At 37.7% G+C, this 21,944-nt stretch overlaps 1 pseudogene; it reads left to right on the plus strand.

Moving 5' to 3' along the window:
• Positions 1-20,502: 20,502 nt before the first annotated feature.
• On the plus strand, positions 20,503-21,036 carry LOC100260004 (probable protein S-acyltransferase 14; annotated as a pseudogene).
• The last annotated feature ends 908 nt before the right edge of the window (positions 21,037-21,944 follow it).

The raw sequence follows: 21,944 nt of genomic DNA on the forward strand, positions 1-21,944 counted from the left end.
AGAAAAAGAGCATTATGGGTGTAATAATATAAATGAATCTATCAATTATAAATAGATTGCATAATTGTTTTTAATTCTCATTAGAAAAAATTATTTTTTCTTCGAAACAATCCAACAAGTTAGCAAGATAAAAACAAAGCCAAGGTCATTTGGTGTGGTTTGGTGTAAATTTGAAATTAAATTCATTTATTTATTTTATTCCTTATTTTTCTACCAAGCATGGTAGGTGTCACACCCTTAGAATTTGCCTAATTTTTTTTCAATGAGTGTGCAGTGCTAATAACTCTTCCTTAGCCAACCTTCCTTTCCAACCCTTGTAAAAGCAATGTAGCTAGGGAACTACTTGCATAAACCATCCAGTTGGAGACACCCATTTAGTCCAAGGTGTCTCTTCGCACCAGCCATCAGCATCACAACCATCTACCAGTCCCCTGGTAACTGAATGTTGTCCTGATCTCTTGCTACCACTAGCTAGCTGCCATTCCCTCGAGCCTTTTCATCAAGCTACTGATGTCTCTGATCAAGGCCTACTAAACCAACAACATGCACCAACCAGCTGACCAGGTGTCTGGTGCATCATTGTGTCTTCCCTACACTGATGTGTGAGCCCATGCCATGTCAAGGTGCCCATGGTCTGGGCATGTTTCTAGCTCCCTCCATCAGGTCAAGGCTCCACAGCAACTAGCATTACGCCCATGGCTGTTCCTTCTTGGTGCACAAGGCATTGCGTCCATGTGCCATGCATAGTCATCATGGGTCCAAGCCAACTGAACGCCTAGTACCCCATCGAACCATGGCATTGTGTCCATAGCTTCTCTAATTGGCTTGTTGTACAAGGCTTAGGCGCTCTCGTGCCAGATGGGGAGGAGGTAGGTCGTATTGGGCCCCGTGTCGTTGCTGCCACGGGGTGCATGCCACACATCTCATGGAGCCCATGTGTGCATGCTTGAGTGTCATTTGTGTCCTAGGCACACCCAAGGCCATGCCATGGTGCCCCCCTTGGTGCAGTCAAGACTTGGCCTTGGTGCCCCCTTTAGTCACCTACCCCTCATTCTCCCTTTTAAAGAGTAATACAGGTCATTCTCAAGATGTCTGGAGAAGACATCATACCTGCTTGAGGAGACATAATGGAATATTTAAATAATTATAAATTATATTCCAAAATAAACCTCACCCTCCATCTGGACCAATTTCATAGCCCACATATGCCTGGTGTGCGAACTGGTGTGGCTTAGTGAGCTCATTGTGCCTACTTGGTGCACGCCTAGTGCATGCGTGATGTCTGCCTGGTGCACACGCAGCGCAAGTGCGGTGCCTGTCTGGCGAGCATGCGATGTCTGTCTAGTACATGCGCGATGAATACTTGATGTGTGCGGTGCTCGTTTGGTGTGTGTGTGTGGTGCCCATTTGGTGTGCACGCAGTGCCCGTCTGGTGTGTGCAGTGCCTGTCTGGCGAACACATGATCTCCTCATTTTATCTCATAGGGTTTGAACCACCAAACCTCCAGGCTATCCTTACTCTCTATCTAAGCTATCATGGGTACAAGGCCTTCCTATGAGGCTTTTTTTTCCACCGTTGGGTCAAAAGGCTAGGGCGTTGATAAACCCACTCCCGCCTGCTGAAGTCGACGCCCTCATTGACTTAGTTTGCTAGTATGCCCGGACCACATCCTCAAACTGCCATAAGGTAACATCCATTTCCCATGTAGCTTTTGCTTCTGAAGTCCCCTTCCATTGAACCAAGAAATCAGTTCAACGGTTCTTTCTACTATGTCCCATGGTCTTGTGATCCAAGATCTTCTTCACCTCTTGATCAAATTGCTTCATGACCAAGGGAAGGACCCGCTTTGTCTGCACCCTCTCTTCATCTAGATCCTCATGGTATGGCTTTAGAAAGCTGACATGAAAAGTTGGGTGAAGCTTGAGTCTCTCAGGTAGCTTCATCATGTAGGCCACCTGCCCCACCCATTTTATTACCTTATACGGTCCATCATATTTAGCAATTAGACCCCTCTACCTTGTCTTGTTGCTAATCTTCTTCCATACCTGAGGAGTCAATTTTAGGAAGACCTTATCCCCAACTTGAAATTTCAAGGGTCGCTGATCACGGTCTGCATACTTCTTCATCCGTCTGGCTGCCTTTTGTAGACTGTCTCGGGCCTCATCAAACATCTCCTATTGGGACTGAGCCAATTTATATGTTGTAGGGCTATTTCCTCTTGTCTTTTGGTTGGCCACCTCCAAAGGCATCCTTGGTTGCATTCCAATAACCAATTCAAAGGGACTCATCCCTGTTGTTGAACTCCTTTGCAGATTGTAGAACAATTGTGCAGTGTCAAGTAAATCAACCCAGTTCTTTTGTGTTGCCGTCACATAGTGCCTGAGGTATTCCTCTAGTAAGACATTGATCATCTCTGTCTGCCCATCAGTCTGAGGATGATTGGCTATGGAAAACTTCAACTTTGAACCCAAGAGTTTGAACAGCTCCACCCAAAATCGGCCTGTGAATCGTGCATCTTAATCACTCACTATGTCTCGAGGCAACCCAAAGTGCTTTACAACATGGCTGAAAAATAGCCTAATCGCTTCCTCCGCAGGACATGATCAGGAGCAGGTACAAACACAGAGTACTTAGAAAATCTATCCACAATAACAAAAATAGATTTGAAGTCACGAACCTTTGAAAATCCGATAATGAAATCCATGGAAATGCTCTCCTAAGGTTTTTCTGGAATGGGAAGGGCCTGCAACAACCCTACAACCTTCTTTCTCTTAGTCTTGTCTATCTGACAAACCAGACAGGATTTCACATAAGTCTGCACATCCTCCTCCATCTTTGGCATATAATAAGATCTAGCTAGCAATTCCAGAGTCCTTTCTTCATCGTGATGGCCTGCCCACTTTGCATCATGAGTTTCCTGCAACAATTCTCTTCTCAAGCCACCTACAAAAACATACCATATTCCTCATTTTGCCATAAGGAGGTCTCCTTCTAGCCAATTCCTCCTTATCACACCCTCCTCAACTTGTTGTCTCAACCGGCCATATGCAACATCTTGCTCTACAACTTGCTTAATTATTTCATTGAAGTTAGAGATGACTTTTGAGAGGGTCGTGATGTAGGCAATTACCTCTTTTCTACTAAGGGCATTAGCCACTGTGTTATGCTTTCCTGGTCGATGCAACCACTCAAACTTGAAGTCAGCCAAGAACTCCTACCATCGGCCCTATTTGGGACTCAACTTCTTCTGAGTTTTGAAGAAGGTGTTGGCCACATTGTTAGTGACCACTGTGAATATGCTTCCCAACAAATAATGCCTCCACTGATACAAGCAATGAACCACAGTTATCATCTCCTTCTCATGAGTGGGGTATTTCTGCTCAGCATTGTTCAAACATCCTACACCAAAACCCCACCCAAGGCGCTATCTGAGACATTCGTTTGGACTTCAAAAGGTAAGTCCAAGTTTGGCAATCGTAACATAGGCTCAGTGGAGATGGCTTCCTTCAAGCCTTCAAAGGCCATCTGACACTGCATGCTCCAATCCCACTTATTGTCCTTCTTTAATAGGTTAGTAAGGGGAGACACCATTTTTGAATACCCTTTAATGAACCTTCTATAGTAGTTGGCCAAGCCAAGGAAGGACCGCAACTCTGTCAATTTGCTAGGGACTGGCCACCCCTTGATAGTCTACACTTTGCCTTCATCCATCCTGATCAAGCCTCCACTGATCTTGTGTCTAAGAAATGTGATCTCCATCTGAGCAAACTCACATTTCTCTAGCTTTACATAAATCCTGTGCTCCCTCAGTCGCTGGAACACCAATCTCAAATGTCTTTCATGTTCTGTTAGAGTCGGTTGTATACGACAATATCATCTAGATGTACTACCTCAAATGCATCCAAGTAATCAAACATGACATCATTCATTAAATTGGAAAAAGTAGCAAGGGCATTAGTTCGCCCAAAGGGCATTACCAGAAACTTGTATGAACCATATTGAGTTACACAGGTGGTTTTTCCCTCATCTCCTGTTGCAATCCACACTTGCCAATAGACCGATCTAAGGTTCAACTTGGTGAAATAAGAGGCCTTTGACAATTTGTCAAATAGCTTGGCTGCTAAAGGGATCAAGTATTTGTTCTTTATGGTCACCTTATTGAAAGCCCTGTAATCCACACACATACGTAGAGAGCCATTGTGCTTCTTTTGGAACAGCACCGGTGCACCATATAAAGCCCTTGAGGACTAGATCAGGCCTGCATCCAACAATTCCCTCAATTGTTTGCGTAGCTCCAACAGTTCTAAATGAGACATACTGTAAGGGGCTTGGGTCGAGAGCTTCGGTCCAGGCAACAATTCAATCTTATAGTCAACAGGTCATCGGGATGGCAATTCCTCGGGGAGTTATGCAGGCATCACATCTCTGAACTCCTTCATAATTTTGACCATTGAATTAAGGTTGTAACATAAGTATCCTGGCTCCACTTCAATCCTTTCTTTAACTGGATAGCGGATAGCATCTCAGGCTGACCCTTACCACCATTCTTTGCCCTCAAAGCTTGCACGAAATAAGGTTGTCTTTATTCCAGAACCACCAATCCACCAAGATGTGGGATCAAGGCCACCTTAGCCTTCAGGAGGAAGTCTACACCAAGGAGCAAATCGAAATCATCCAAGGGCACACAAAGTAGGCTACACGTGCCTTTCCAGTCACCAACTTGCATAGGGACATTCTTGGCTACACCTTGGATCTTCTGAGCTTTGCTATTGACTGCCTTGATCCGATTAGTATCCTCTTCCAATTTCAATCCCAACCTAGTTACCTCTCGATTGGCCACAAAATTGTGAGTGGCACCACTGTCCACCATAGCCTTAACCTACACACCATTCACAATCGCATGCACATGCATTAGAGACTTTTGGATAGGAGTCTCACCATGAATTACATTCAGGAGTTGCAATGGATTGAATCTATGAGGGGTCTCTGAGTTAGATTCTCCCTTATCATCTGTAGTCATAAGGGTCGAGAGTTTTTCTCTTTTGGGGCAATTCCTGGCTCGGTGTGGGCAATTGCAAATAAAGCATCCTGTCATCCGGGTGGACTGCTGTACAAATTCTTCTTATTCTGTTTCTTCCACCCTGACTTCTTAGAAGTCTTGCCCTCAACCTTAGCCTTCCTGCCTCCTTCTGAATTTGGTTTCTACGTGGTGGAGATGGTGCCACCCATCTTGTAATCCACCAAGCAATCTGTTGTAATCATGGCAACAAGGAGATCATGAACCCCTTGCCTCCAAAGTTCCGTTTAAGCCCATCCTTGCAATCTAAACATAAAGTTGAAAAGTTTGTCCTCCTTTGACATGTTCTTTATATCCAACATCAAGGAACTGAATTCCTTAACATAGTCCCTTACTAATCCGGTGTGTCTGAGTCTTTTCAATGATTCCCTGGCCATCCAAGTAGTGTTAGTGGGGAGGAATTGATCTTTCAATTCATTCTTTAGAGTCTCCCAAGTGGTGATTTGGGGCCTTCCAAACTCTACATCATCCTCCATCCTTGTTCGCCACAATAGTTTGGCATCACCAGTCAAATACATACTAGTAATGGATACCTTATTGCCATCAGGAACATGAACAACCCTGAAAAACTGCTCCATGTCCCATAAGAAATTCTCCAACTTCTTCGTGTTCCTGTTACCATTAAAGCTCTAAGGCTTTGGGACCCAGACTTTGGGAGGGGCTTCAGGGCCTGAGGAGCATCCTTATAATACAACATTCTCGAGGACTGCAATGTCTTCCTCATAAGACTGCAGGGCGCCCTTGAAGTCATTCATCAAGGATTGGATCTCTACTTTCAAGCCAGCAAATTTCTCCTCAAAGAATTTGTCATGGGTCTCTAGCAAACTCCTCTACACTTGGATTTCCCCCACAGTGTGCTCTGCCCACAAAGCCACAGTGCCATCTCCAAGAAACCATTTCCCCAACATTTCTTTCATCTGAGCAATCCTCTCTTGCAAGGCTTCCATTGCACTACAACCAGCCATCTCTGGTGCAGGCTCTAATACCACTTGTCACACCCTTAGAATCTGCCCTTTTTTTTTTCAATGAGTGTGCGGTGCTAAGGAGTCTTCCTTAGCCAACCTTCATTTCAAACCCTTGTAAAAGCACTATAACAAGCCACAACAATTACAGGAACACCCTTCCCAACTTGTATTATTCAACTCTACAAGATACAAATTTTTTTTTTCCAAAGTGTCTCAACACTTTGCCTGAGTCAGAGTACAATGCTTAAACCCCTTAAGCATTCAAAGAACATCTCATGCTCTGTCTCAAAGATGCAGGGGCCTTTTTAAATGACTCAACCTGCAGTTTACAATTTGAATTTCAAAACCAAGAAGCATGTTGGTGGTTATGCAACTGCCATAACCGCCATAACTGCTTGCATAACCACCTAGCTAGGGAACTTCTTGCATAAACCACTCAGCTAGAGACACCCCTTCAGTCCAAGGTGTCTCTTCGTATCAACCATCAACATCACAACCATCTGCCAGTCCCCTGGTAGTTGAATGTTGTCCTGATCACTAGCTACCACTAGCTAGCTGCCATCCCCTTGAGCTTTTTCCATCAAGCTGCTGATGTCTCTGATCAAGGCCTACTAAACCAACAACATGCACCAACCAGCTGACTAGGTGTCTGATGCATCAGTGTGTCTTTCCTACTGTGGACCCGTATTTTCACATGCACCCCCACTCGATCGACAAGACTCACTTTTTATTTGGAAAAGTCGGAGTCACCACTTATTTTATTTTATTTTAAAGGAAAAATAAAACAAGAAATAAAACCCTAAAAAATGACTCCATAGTTTTTGGAAAAGTATGTATTTGAAAACCCAAGTCTAGGTCCGAGGATCAGGTTACTTATTGAGAAGGTACCTCTAGGAGGTAGCACCCTTCTAAGCCTTACAAAGGTCTCTACTGACTAAGTTGAGGGGAATGTGGCAATTAATTAATTGATTGAGGGTACCTAAGTAGACTAAGGTGATTTCAGAATTAACATATTAAGCAAGAAAGTCAAATCATGATTATAAAAGAGAGTCAAATGGTGCGTACTTGAGTTGCATCTTAAGCACTATCACAAGACATCAATGGTTAGTTCAAATAACATATCACCCAGCATGTGCTTTATAAAAAATAATTGAACAATGAAACAAATATCAAGACACCCAAGTACTATCAAACATAGACATAGTTCATAGTGACAAGCATATTCACATAATTTAGAAAGTGGGTGATAGAGGGCGTACTTGGGTAACATGCATAATTTATAAGATTCCTCAAAAGAGGCTACAATGGTTAGGACAAGTATATATTATATAACATCTTTATTATGTCTAATATACAGTACCAAAGCAAAAATTGAGCTAAGATAAATCAAATGACTCCAAAAATAATAACAATTTCGAGTAAAGTATAAAACCATCTGCATGCAGTTAGAAAAGGAAACATCAAAAAACAATTTCTAATAAAATGGTTTAGAGTGGAATTTAATTATGAAAAATTTCAAGAAACAAATCCTACACATCTACATCAACATACCGAAATCCAAACACTCATTCAAAGGACAGATTGCAGCAAAGACACCTAAAGGTTCTACAAAGTCCAGATTAGATAACAAAAAAGTGACATGCATAAATGAATTCTTTAAAAATAATAAATGATCATATAAAATCATAAAAAAATCACACACATATTTCAAAGTGTCTATATCATATAAAAAATAAATCCAGGGTTGGATAGTACTCAAAAATTTTTTAAAACACTCAAACTAATCAGATGTCCAGAATCCAACATGCACAATAGGTACGACTTTGAAAAGTCATATTTCCCTCAAAAATGCAATTTTTTTAAATATTTTATGTCTCTAAGATAAATTTAAAGAAGCCTTTAATTGAGAAAAAATATTGAATCAAATTTAAAAAGTTTTCTAGTATTTTATTTTTGTAAAAAAATCTCGGGTGTCCAAAACTGGGTGAAAATGGAACCCTCCTAAAGACTCATTTATATCTTCTATTCCAGAATGGATTTCTAACTAAAAAAAAAACTTTAAATTCAAGTTCAAGAAGTGAGGAAAATCATGAAAGTTTTGGAAATTTTTTTTAAAAATATTCTAAAGTTGGTGTAATGAATTTAACACTAAAGGGTCAGTGGTTGAATGAAAACTGGCAGCAAGGAAAAAAAGGTTTCTGAAAATTTTTGCACCACTAGAATTATCCTCCCAAAATGGCAATGTTGCTGCATTAGGAAAATGTTCCCCACAAGGTATAAAATTCAGATTTACAAAATCAACACTAAACTCACAATGGGCAACTGGAATTTTGATGTTATCAAAGAATTGAAGAGGAATTTTAGTGGGTCCCATGAAGTATCCCCTATCCTAAACAACAAAGAGGATGATGGTTCCACTAAGAAGAAGTCAGGTATATGCAGCCAAAAGGGAATTGGGAATAGGGAGCACGTGTCATTTGAAGAACCATAGAGATTACCATCCATTTTGTGGAGATTGGCAGCATGTATACTCGGACAAATGGTGAAGGTAAATTTATCACAAACGGCACATTCCCCCTCTTAAAATCTGTTGAATCTCCTTCATTGGGGCGTGTGTGGTCTGTACAAAGGAGTTTCTAGAGATACATAGAAAAAATGCGAAAGTGGTTGCTGCATCCTCCCATATGGTTGCGTCATGGTTGCCTTGTTGTCTCAGATGGCGACTGTGGTGCTTTGTGGAGATTGAAAAATCTCCCTTTTTCCTATGCATGTGAATGCTAGCCTCTATTCAAGTTGTTTTAGAGTGTGTTGTGCATGGAGGGCCTGATTGAGCATGGAGAAAAAAAAATGCTTCAATGGGTAGCATGATGGACCTTTAATCAGCTGCATGGCCTCACATATGTCGGCGCCACCATCACTTTTGAAGATCGACACTCTCTCCGGCGGTAGCTTCTCTTTGCTATAATGAATCCGAGTTTGATGTGACACCAACATAAAAACGCACCATTCAACCTCCTCAATCAAAATGGACCTAAAAACTGGACCAACAAAAAAATCACCACAATTCTTCAAGCGATCGATGAAAATGGTTCTGAGCAATATTCACTTCTCTCTTGAAACATGTATGGACTGTCATGTGGATAAAGGTAAAGTTCCACAGCTTATAGAGGTCTTGCTATTCTGGAGTCTAGTTTAGACTCTTCTATAGTTTCCGACATTTTTAAGGCCTCTATATTCTCAAATGATTGGAATTCTTGAATCATTACGATCTGAATGGCAAGTCAACTCTCTCTGTCTTATTTCTTTCTCATCCTCTCTTTCATCTAGATATTGAAACAAATGAGAAATTTGACAACTTAGAGAGAGATATGTAAGACATTCATGATGACTTTGATTCTTATGCCGAACTATCACAAATCGGTTTCAAGGTAGAACATGACTTTAGAGGCTGCAATTTTTCAGATAGATAAGAGGAGATAGAAGCTACAGTAACCACGGTGGCGGCAATAAGAGGACGTTGAATGATTCCTGACATGGAACCCATAATTAACAACCAATACCACAAAAATCTCTCATTCCAATATCAAGCCATCTTCATTCAACCCAACATGGATATCAATAATATGAATCCAATGATCACTCAGGATGCAAAAGACTACAATGACACCAACCCTTGGAATTGGACTTTGTTTAATAAAATCGGGTTGTCCAATTGATAAACCGACCACATGCACCAACTCATAAACTCCTCCCTTATTTTGAAGACGAAGTGGCAGCCTTGGAGAATCATGTGACCGGTTCTTGTACATTTCTATTTTCTTCACTTGGTGAGTCTGTTCTGGAAAAATCTCTTAAGAGTGCGGTTGTTCCTCTTGCTTCTCAATGGTTCTCTTTTTCCTTTCCTGCTTAGTGTTTTCTCACCTCTGGAGTTTTTTTTCTTTTTCCGGTGCAACTACATCTTTTCCTTTTCTAATCGTTTTCTTTTCAACATTCCTTACGTGTGGCTACCAATCTTTTCCTTAATGGTGTGTTTTTCCTTTTCTTTCAATCCAACTCACTCATGTTCCATCTTCATTTTCTGGTGAGTTTTTCTTTTCTCTCTTCCTCTCTCCCCAATCACCAGCCGACTGTCCCAATTTTCTTTTCTAAAATGGTCCATTCCTTTCCCATGCATGCTCCATTTCCTTTCACTTTTTTCAAACCACACCTTCCCTTTTCTTCTCCATCTCTCTCATTCCAATCACCAGCCAGCTATCCCAATTTTCCTTTCTCTAATGGTGTTCCCTTCCTTTCCCATGCCTGCTCCCTCTCCTTTCCCATATGGAGCACGTGGAATCCCATGCCAAAACAAATAATAAAAAAATAAAATACAAATAAAAGAAAACTAAGGGTTAGAATAATAAATAAATAAAAACGTGTAACTAAGAATTAAAAATCCAAAATATACAATTTTAAACAAAATTAAAAATATAGATCACATGCAAAACTAAAATGAATTATCAATTCAAGCAACTTTCTACCAAAATAAATTAATAAATAGATAAATAAAAACAAAATGAATATGATCATTAAGCTCATGCAATTTTCTAAAAATAAGTAAATAAATGAATAAAACTAATAAATTGAGAAAGATAAAAAAAACAAAAAGCAAAATCAAGCACATGCAAACCATACGAGCCATGCAACCAGGCAAACCATGAAAACAATGCATCCATGCAAAAAATGATCTGAATGGGCCTAGGGTGCCTAAGTGGGCCTAAAGTGGTGCCTAATGGGCCAAGTGTGCCTAAATGGGCCTAGGGTGCCTAAGGTGGGGCCTAAATGGCCAAGTGTGCCTAAATGGGCCTAGAGTGGCTAAGTGGGCCTAAGGTGGTGCCTAATGGGCCAGGTGTGTCTAAATGGGCCTAGGGTGGTGCCTAATGGGCCAAGTGTATCTAAACGGGCTTAAGGTGCCTAAATGGGCCTAGGGTGGTGTCTAAGTGGGCCTAAGGTGGTGCTTAATGGGCCAGATGTGTCTAAATGGGCCTAGGGTGCCTAAGTGGGTTTAGGGTGGTGCCCAATGGGCCAGGTGTGTCTAAATGGGCCTAGGGTGCCTAAGTGGGCCTATGGTGGTGCCTAATGAGCCAAGTGTGTCTAAATGGGCCTAGGGTGCCTAATTGGGCCTAGGATGGTGCATAATGGGCCTAGGGTGCCTAAGTGGGCCTAGGGTGGTGCCTAATGGGTTAGGTGTGTCTAAATGGGCCTAGGGTGCCTAAGTGGGCCTAAAGTGGTGCCTAATGGACCAAGTGTACCTAAATGGGCCTAGGGTACCTCAGTGGGCATAAGGTGGTGCCTAATGGGCCAAGTGTATCTAGTGCCTAAGTGGGCCTAGGGTGGTGCCTAATGAGCCAAGTGTACCTAAATGAGCCTAGGGTGCCTAAGTGGGCCTAAAGTGGTGCCTAATGGGCCAAGTGTACCTAAATGGGCCTAGGGTACCTAAGTGGGCCTAAGGTGGTGCCTAATGGACCAAGTGTATTTAAATGGGCCTTGGGTGCCTAAGTGGGCCTAAAGTGGTGCCTAATGGGCCAAGTTTACCTAAATGGGCCTAGGGTGCCTAAGTGGGCCTAAAGTGAGCCTAAAGTGGTGCCTAATGGGCCAAGTGTACCTAAATGGACGTAGGGTGCCTAAGTGAGCCTAAGTCTAAATTAGGGCTGCCAAGAGTCACAATGGGGTTAGATAAATCCCTTAACCAAAGTCCCCATGGTGGCTTAGAAAAGATAGGTTACACTAGTAGTAATGGGCCACCAAGGAATTGTTGTAAAGTATCGGACAAATACTTAATAGGACATGTGTTAGAAGGACAAAATAGAGGGTTTACACCTACACTGATGTGTGAGCCCGTGCCATGTTAAGGTGCCCATGGCCTAGGCATGTGCCTAGCTCTCTCCGTCAGGTTAAGGCTTCACAGCAACAAGCCATGGCATTGTGCATATGGTTGTTCTTTCCTGGTGCACTAGGCATTACGTCCCTGTGCCATGCATAGTCATCAAAGGTCTAAGCCAATTGCACGCTTAGTGGCCTATCGAACCATGGCATTGCGCCCATGGCTTCTCCAATTGGCTCGCTGCACAAGGCTTAGGCGTCCTCGTGCTAGCATGGGGAGAAGGTAGGTCGTACCAGGCCTCGTGCTGTTGTGGCCACGGGGTGCACACTACGCATGTCATGGAGCCTATGTGTGCATGCTTGAGTGTTGTCCATGCGTCTTAGGCACGCCTAGGTTTGTGCCATGGTGCCCCCCTTGGTGCAGTCAAGGCTTGGCCTTAGTGCCCCCTTGAGTCACCTAACCCCCCCTTAAAGAGCAATATGTGCCATTCTCAAGATGTTTGGAAGAGACATCAGACTTGCTTGAGGAGAGATAATGGAATATTTAAATAATTATAAATTATATTCCAAAATAAATCTCACCCTCCATTTGTACCAACTCCATAACCTACATATGCCTAGTGTGCGTGCTGTTGTGGCCTAGTGCGTGCACGGTGCCTGCCTAGTGCGTGCACGGTGCCTGCCTAGTGCGTGCACGGTGCCTGCCTAGTGCGCGTGCAGTGCCTTTCTAGCGTGCACATGGTCTCCTCATTTTATCTCTTGGGGTTTGAATCACCAAACCTCCAGGCTATCCTTGCTCTCTATCTAGGCTCTCATGGGTGCAAGGCCTTCTCATGAAGCTCTTTTTTCCATCGTTGGGTGAAGAGGCTAAGGAGCTAACAGTAGGCAACTAGGCATCAAAGGGATATGGATTTCCTCAGGTAATATTTTAAATGAATGAAAGTATTATTGCTATTAATCAACGCCATTGAGAAAATGGTCTTTTTAAAGTTAATATTATAAAACCCAAGTGAATTGTTTATTGCTCTGTAGACATTTTGGATTCATTGGAGGACCAACTCAACACCTATACTTTAGAGCTTGGTCCTTAGGATGAAAAGAAAGTACTCTCTTTCCATTAAGTGATTAATCTATAAGGAGTTGAATTCTCAACTCCCATGTGTTTAATTGACTTATCTTGCTATGTTGATGGGTTGAAAGGAAACTTTTTTAAATGTCTTATAGGTCTATTTGGGTATACCTTGAAGTGATTCTTTTCTATCACATCTATAATAATGTTGTTTTAGACATAATAGAAAGAGGAATCATGACATGGTATTTTTTATGATGCGTAGAGAGTAAATGTGAAGGAGATAGAAATACAAGAGATAGAGATGAACCCATTTAATGCAATTTAAAGCTTGGATATATTAATTATTTGATATTAATGTGCAATAATTGACTAATTTAATTAGGAAGGATTTAACCATTGTGTTTAACATTCATTTCCTAAGTCTAGATGCATGTTGGTATGGTTTCTCCGGAATATTTAGGTGAAATATAAACTTCATTGGAAATCAAGGATATCCAAATATATTTCTCAAGCTATATCATGAATGCATGTTACTACGTTGTTTTCTCTATTTTTTTTAATTTATTATGGTTAATATGATGTCATATAAATAAATATTAGAGGATTTAGAAAGCTAAATGTTGGTATTGTTGTTGGCATTCCTTTAGAAAATGTTGAATTTTGTAGTCATTATTAAGGTGTACCCTGTTGTAGTTTTTAATATTTGCATTTTCCTCAATATCATTTTAAAATTGTCTTGTTTTCTTCCCCTAGGTGAAGTTAAATGTGAATAGACTAAGAGTTACTTACAAAAGGGAAGTCCACCCAAGCTTATAATGAATAAATAAAGTTCTGAAGTACAACCAAAGAACAATACCCCTTATCCTTGACCTAAATCCTCATACTAAATTGGTTTGTACATGGGTACTTGTTATTCTTATCTTAGTATTAGTTATATATGAAACTTTACTCTAATGATACTTGTTTTGAATCAAAATGAAAGTGGAGAGAAAAGTTTGAAAATATCCCATTGACAATGGAACTAATATTGCTGTTATTGTTAGTGACTTTGAAGTTAGATCTTTTCCAACTATAACTGCTCTACTAAGACTAGTAGGAAGTCTAGAGCATTATATAGTCTATGTAGATCAGAAGGAACTAAAGTTGCTTAATTTTCAGTTGTCTAGCACAACAAATCCCTCTTTGGGAAGTAATGGCTCCTTGTCTAAAACAGGAAGATTCAGGGGAGACTCATTGGAACCTTTATTGGACAAGAATTATTTAACAAGAATTCTCTTAAAAGCATCTCTTCTATAAGTATCTACAACATCCCAAAGAAGACTCAAAGCTTGGCTATTGACAATGTATTTAACTTTTGAGGCCAAAAAGACATTGCTTCTTATGAAAATTTTCGTTTTAATTCAATCATTTTGTTATGAATATCATGTTGTGATATACAACCATATTCCAATAACCAAGAGCATTTGGATGGAAGACTTAACTTTGAAGGGTATCACTATGACACAAGTGGAATGCTCAAAATTGTAAGTAGAAATTCTCTATAGTTTTGTATTTCTTAGTAAATAACCCCATTAAAAACAAAATCTACTTTTTAATGGCCAGAACTAAAATAAAAAATAAAAATAGAAAGAACAACTCTCTTCTTTTCCAATAAATTTTTGTGATGATTAGATTGATATTATTTTCCTAAATGGATTGGTTTTATTAGTACAATGATTTCAAATATGATTCTTCTCCACAGCTTGAAGTATTTTCCCACTAGGAAAGAAAACCAAGATCTCAATGATCAAAGTATTGTTATTAAGCTAGTGGCAGAAGCTGCAAGCTAGCTTAGGAGAGTTGTTGATCTTACCATTTTTTGCTTTGAATTTGTTGTGAGTAGCTTAGTTATTTTCTTCAACTGATTATTTTTCATAGAATAATTAACCAAATGTTCAATTAGCTTTTGTGAATCTTAATTTAGGTGAAAATATATTCCCCATTAGGCTACTCTTCTTCTCCTTTCTTTGTTTTTTCCCAAAAGTTCAAAATAATTGTTGTGATAGATGTACAGTTGAAGGCACATCCCTTAAAAGTTAAAAAAGAAAGAAAATTCAATGAATAATTGTCATAGAAAAGTTTCTGGGATTAATGCTTTAATTTCTAAGCCCAGATAAGGATCCTATGAAACCCTTCTCTATTTTCCCACTCTGAGCTATATGGATTGAAAGCAATGGATGTAGTCATGCAACCATGCTCCTGGACACCATACATCTATGGCTTCATTGTTTAAAATTTTTTGCACTTATTTTTTTTTTTTCATGACATAAAATAAAGTAAATGAAATCATCCTTGAATACTTCCAAACCTTTAAAAGACCAAATTTAAACCTCTAAGAAGCCCAAAACAAGTAAAACTCAATAATTTCATAGTTATAATATTAAGTATGATCAAACCTAGCTTCATGTTCATAACTAATTGCTTTTCTTTTAGATTTTGAATTCAAAACTTGAGATGCTCTTTTTTGAACATCATGCTTGTGAGAAGTTGATTCATTGTTTCTTTTATAGTATAATAAAAGGTACCATTCTCAATCTAGCTATCTTCTCTTTCTTTGTCCTTACTAATTTTGCTCAGGTAGATTCTCATCTTGCAAAATACTTATTTTGGGTGAGTTAATGTTAATATCATGTTTCATTTAACCTTTTGTTGTTCTAAGGTACCATGATTCGTTATTTTTAACTTTTTGATGCTATACTTTATTTGGAAATATATTACTCTTGAAGTTTTTTTTTTTTTTTTTTTTTTATTTTTTTATTTTTACAAATGAGACACTATTTTATTACAAAGTTTCTTTGTTCAATCAATGAAAGACATCTTATCTTCAAGTGATAAGCTCTAATTATTTTTCTCAAACTCATGTTATTTTTCTCAAATTTTTTAATTTTTTATTTTATATTGGTTCTAGTGTTTTTTCCCCTTCAAATTTTTGTGAGTTATAATTTCAATTGTACTTATTGGTTATTGAATGTATAATTTAAAGATTTTCTATTCTTCCTATATTCGTTTATAGGTTGCAAAAGGAATTGGTTTATTAAAAGAGGATAAATTATTATGTTAAAGGAGGTGATATTGAAAACCATGAAGATTACATTAATAAAGTTATTTAGAGGTTGAACTTATTTTTTGTAGAATATTGACCTTAATAGTTATTGCACTATTATTTGTTCTTTTGTTCAAAGAATTAGAAATGATTATTGAAATATTTTGAAACAAATAATAAATTAATTTATATGTAATAATTATATATAAGTAGTTACATTGATGGTTTGAACTAGGTTATTGTATATCAATATTTGAAGATATTTTTCTTAGCAAAATTCAATTTAATTTTAGGGCTACATTTTTATTGTTATTTAATTCTATAAAAAAAAATCACATTTTAATAATAGGATATATATATATATATATATATATTATTTTTAATATGAAATGTTCAAATATGACACTTCTAAACATGTCATTGATAAAATACATTAAAGATGATGCTCTTATAAGTGTCAATATTACTAATTTTGTAAAAATAATTTCAATAGAAAATGTTCAAAGATGATACTTTTTACGAGTGTGATTGTTAACATTAGTCAAATATGACATTTCTTTAAGTGTCATTGAACGCATTTATCAAATATGACACTTCCTAAAAGCGTCATTGTTGGCTAACACATACAATGTCAAGTCAGAAGATGATACTTTAGAGAAGTGTCATTTATTACCTTTCTTGAGGCGTAAAAATCGTCATTTTTTCCCATTTTTCTTGTAGTGGAACCTGGTATGACTTTTGTGTCAATATTGGATTTGATACCTATACCAATATCAGAATGTTCATCTACTAGAAATTGCATATCTTTGAGATATCAAATGTAGTTTTTCGCATCTGACATCTATTTCAAATCCGATTTCAGATCTAGGGATGTGCATTCCAATACCAATTGAATTTTTAGGCTCTTTATTAATTGGTTTTCATTTTCCTGCGACATCATTTACAGTATCAGATTTGATATCAATTCCTACTTGTCATCGAATTTGGTACTGCCCAATATCAATTGTATCATTTTAGGTTGGCTCCAATTTTGTGCTAATGTTAGATATGACATGGAAGTTGATATCGATTTGGTCAGATGTCAGATCTCATACCAAATATAACGTCACTTGTATCCCCTTGCCATGGTATTGGTATGGTTTTGTATGATATCAAAATTTTAGTACCATAGTCTGGTATTGTTTTAGGATATTTCATGCTCTTTCTCTTTCTTGCCACTTGCATGCTCCCCACTGGCTTTCCAACTGCTAATTTTAATTCCCTAAAGAATTTTTTAGACTCTTTATATTGAAAATTCTTTTCAAATCATGATTTTCATTTGACATGGGAATGACAAAAGGATGAATTTTTATAATACCGGTTTTGTCTTGCCCCTAAAAGGATAAGTTCAAGAAATATGTATACAAGTTTGGGATGGGTTTGAATTTTTTTTCAAAAAAAAACTTGGGATGCCTTTATCATACCTTGCCCTAACTTAATTATATATATTATTGAATAAAAATTTATTTTAATAATTTTTTAAAATTTAAAAATTTTTTAAAATATATAAAATATTTCTTTTTTATAACAATAAAATAAAAATTTTTATAATATTTATAAAATTATAAATTATATTTATTTTTAACACCATTTAAAATTTTATAAGAAATAAATAAATAAAAAGGTTAAACGGGATGGGACGAGTATGAGAATTTTCTATATCCACCTTGTCCCATTTAAATTTGTATTTTGGGAAGGGATAAGAATAAATATAAATAGATGAGACAAGATTGGGGTTAGGATAGGGATTTCCCATCCTAAACCAGCCTTGTTGTCATCCCTAGTTTATGGTTAGATCTTAGGCCTTATTCATGTAATATATTCATGCAATTCACAAGTTGTGTTGTAAATCGGCATCAGCATGTCATGTTATTATATGTTTTATTGTTTTTATTAGTATTGTATATGTTAACTAATTAGTAAAATATCAAAATTTCCTCTACTTAGTAAAAACCAATGTATCATGAGGCTCAACATGGTGCCTAACAGTTTCTCATTAAGTTGCTTAACCTTTTAACTCATTCTTAGTTCCTAGATTTTTTTTTATTCATTTTTACAAGTCCTTTCTTATTTTGTTTTCTCTTAAAAAATAAATAAAAGTAAGCAATAACTCCAAAAACTAATTTATTCCAAAACAAAAGGGGTTTGTCTTTTAGTGAGGATGCACCTAAAAAATGTGGGTCGATAGGTGCAATAGAAATGGCCATATTGTCATAAAAAGATTAAAGAGATTATTAGTAAGAATGAAATTCTTCTCAACTTAAATTGTACTGCTCTCAAATTATAAATTAATTTTATTAGAAGAAAACAAGCCCAACAAAACAAACAAATGAGTACACCACTTGTTAGGATTATATACACCAATATAGGTGGAACCTTTGATCATTTGGAGGAGAAAAAGTTTTTTATCTCCTTTATTAATGATTTTTCATGTTATGATTATGTTCAAAATTATAAGATTAGATAGGGGTAGAGAATATTATGGAAAGAAGAATGAATGAAGACAATGTCTTGGTTCTTTTGTTAGTATCAAAAGATATAACATATGTGCTTAATACATTGTGTTAGGTACGACATAACAAAATGGTTAGTTGAAAGACTTACTATACTTTGATGGATACTTCGATGGACATGATTAGAAGTATGTCGAGTAATTCATTTTTTTTTTATCTATTTCATTATGAATGCATGCTTTAACGACCACCATGCTTTATCGACATTTTCTTTGTCTCTATTTTACTTGATCTTGTTCCACCATTTGAGTCAATGGCTTCATTTTTTATTTAATTCTATAATGAGATCACTGTCTCCTAATGAGCCCTTAGACGGAGGGTCTCTACATAGAATCTTTGTCATGAATTTAGGGGAACAATTTGACGGTTAAGAAAAGTATTTTTATGTTCATGAGTTTATAAATCAAGATTCCTATTTTATAGGGAGTCATTCTTTTAAGATCCTAAGTCCATTACTTTTCATACTCATGGTTTGATAAATTTTATGGTTACTTAATTTATTATTATAATAGTTTTATTATTTAAATCAATAAATGATTTAATATTATTTTTAAGATGTTCAATATTATTGGTTGGTTAGAAAAGTAAAAAAGTTTTCAAATAATTGTGCCTTGGAAAAAGAAATTTAAATTATTTAAGAAAATGAGCCCTCTATTCACCCAATAAAAGATCATTCCATTTTATCAATTGAATATTTGAAAAATCCCACATTCAAGAAAGAGATATAGATTTTTTGCATTTTACTTTCTACAAAATTGGTGTCCTCATATTTGTCTCATAAATGAAAAAGTATATAAACTTTATATTAGGTTTATTGAGATTGTGAGAATTCAATGGTAAAATGTTAAAATATGGGTTAACTTTGATCCTCATTTTCTATTTTCTATATTTTTTCCGCTCCAAAATTGTGTTTGGTTCCTTGAGAGTGCTTAAAAAAAGAAAAATAATATTAAAAAAATTATCATAAATATGAAAAATATATATATATAAAAGTCAAATATAATTAAAAATATATTTATTTTCAAATTATTTAATCTTGAGTTCAAATAAATGAAATGAATATAGAGTAATATACATAAATAATTTATGAATTTCAAATCTTTCATCCAAAGTGTTTCCTCTATTTTATTTTATTTTACATTTTTTTTAATTTTTTTCTCATTTTTCAAGAACCAAATATAACCTTAAATAAAAGGGTTTAAGATTTTACAACACGTATCATACGTACTACTACAACATAGAAAGGTTTATAATTTGTGGGAAAAACTTTAAATATATATATAGACCCATATATATATATATATACCCCTCTTTTTGGACCAATGGACTTATTTTATTTTATTTATATTTATTACCATTATTTTATTACATTTTAATGGATTTTATTTTTTGGTTTTTCCTGTGACCTTTGTGGGGCACCCGGGTAGTGAGCTGGGCATTTTTCATTTGGAGTGGGGGACAATTTCCAGGTGAGCTGCATGCTGAGACGTGTGGTAAAGGATGCCACCACCTTGCCATGGTGGTGGTTGGGATAGAGACATGTGGATAGATGGTAAGCAGTGGAGCTGGTGGAAGCTTATAGGAGAAGGTTTTTCAGCAGGGGGTGAGAGAAGACTGAGCTCGAAAAGTAAAATTGGAGATGGTTTTCCAACATGAAGGTTTGGAGAAAAATAGAGAGCAGTGGGTACCGAAAAAAATAGAATAACAGAGCAAGGGAGATGGCAGGAATGGGAGAGTTTCAAATGATGGTGATCTGATCATTAAATAGAAAATGTTGAGGGCAAGAAACAGAAGAGGTTTTGAGAGAAAAACAAAGAGCTGGGTGAGGAGACTTTGAGAGCAAAAATAGAAAAGAGTATCCAGCTGAAGAGTAGAGAGATCTGGAGCTGTAATGGCATGGAATGTCTTCAAATTCTATATGGCACTGCATGGCGTCGACTCTGTCATGATCTTCATAATCCTGGGCCTCTCTTGCTGCTATTTCATTCTTTGTTGGTGATGCTACTATGGAGCTACTTTTCTGTTGTTTCCACAGATCCGAGTGGTGTTCCATTGAATTGGAAGCCCATGGTGGATGAGGAGAAAGGAGATGGTGATCTATTGCAGGGTTCAGAACATACTAGTGTAGGCTTAGGTGTGGACCAGGAAAATATGGTTGCAGACCCAGCAAGTGAAGCAGTCCGGCTTTATCGGAAGTGAAACCAATTTAAACCACCCCGGTGCCATCATTGCTTTATTTGTGGGAGATGCATATTGAAGATGGACCATCACTGTGTATGGGTTGTCAATTGCGTTGGGGCAAAGAACTACAAGCACCATTGTAACCACTTTTCTTACTTTTGTTTTGAACTTGGCATTTGCATTAAGTGTATTGGGCTTTCTGATCATGCACATATCATTGGTAGCCAAGCCACTTTTTGCCTGAGGAGAGCTTTCTAGGGTTGAAGAAAAGCCGAAGCAGTTGCAGAGCTTGGAGAACTCCACAATGGCGGAGAAGTTAGATAAAAGTGAAAGGTGGAATGAGTGAAATGAGCACGCAGTGGAAAATCCAGAGAAGTCTACATCCATGGTTGATATGAGCATCCGTAATAGCACGGATTAGGAGGAGGCTCTCCAGCTTGCATGTCAGTGGCGTGCGAGAAAGACCACCCTCTAAAATCGTCAATTTTCAGACACCAAAGAGATTGAGACGGTGGGCCAAACGAAGGCTACAATGCAACAATGGTGGTGTTGATTCTTTCTTAAGTGGTTGGATTTCATCTTTCTATGGGTCCAGTATCCACAATCTGATTAGATCTTGTCTCATTTTCGAGCCCTACAAGGTCTATTCCAGCTTCAAAGGACTTTCCTCATCTTTAGCCTTCTTTGGCGACAATGGGTTCTCACTTTTCATGTCCAATTCTTCCCCTGTGAATCACAGACAAAGGTGCATGAATCGAGCTACCCATTCTGACAAGAATATGGCAATGGCTGTGAAACCTGTAGCAGAAGTCACAGCAAAAAAGAAACCTCTTACGAAGCAAAGGTGGGAAAAAAAATGGTGGAAACAACAATGGCGAAAATCGGCCGGAAGGAAGGCAACCCAACCCACAGTAGTAGCTTCAACAACTCCAATAGCAGATGAAAGGCTTCCAAGATCTGAAGTTGTCCCACTTCAAGGACCCGGGTCAGGCTCCTAAAGTCGTCAAATTTAGCTTGCTTGAGTATGATGGTATGAGTGATGATGTATTTGATGTTTGAAAGGAGTGATGAGCGCCCCACGGGTGATGGATGTCTAGGCTCTGTTTGGCAAGGTTTTTTTTTCTCATATACCACCTACACCTTGCACCCAGG

This window comes from Vitis vinifera, chromosome 10 (genome assembly GCF_030704535.1).
Source record: "Vitis vinifera cultivar Pinot Noir 40024 chromosome 10, ASM3070453v1".
Taxonomy (NCBI): Eukaryota; Viridiplantae; Streptophyta; class Magnoliopsida; order Vitales; family Vitaceae; genus Vitis; species Vitis vinifera.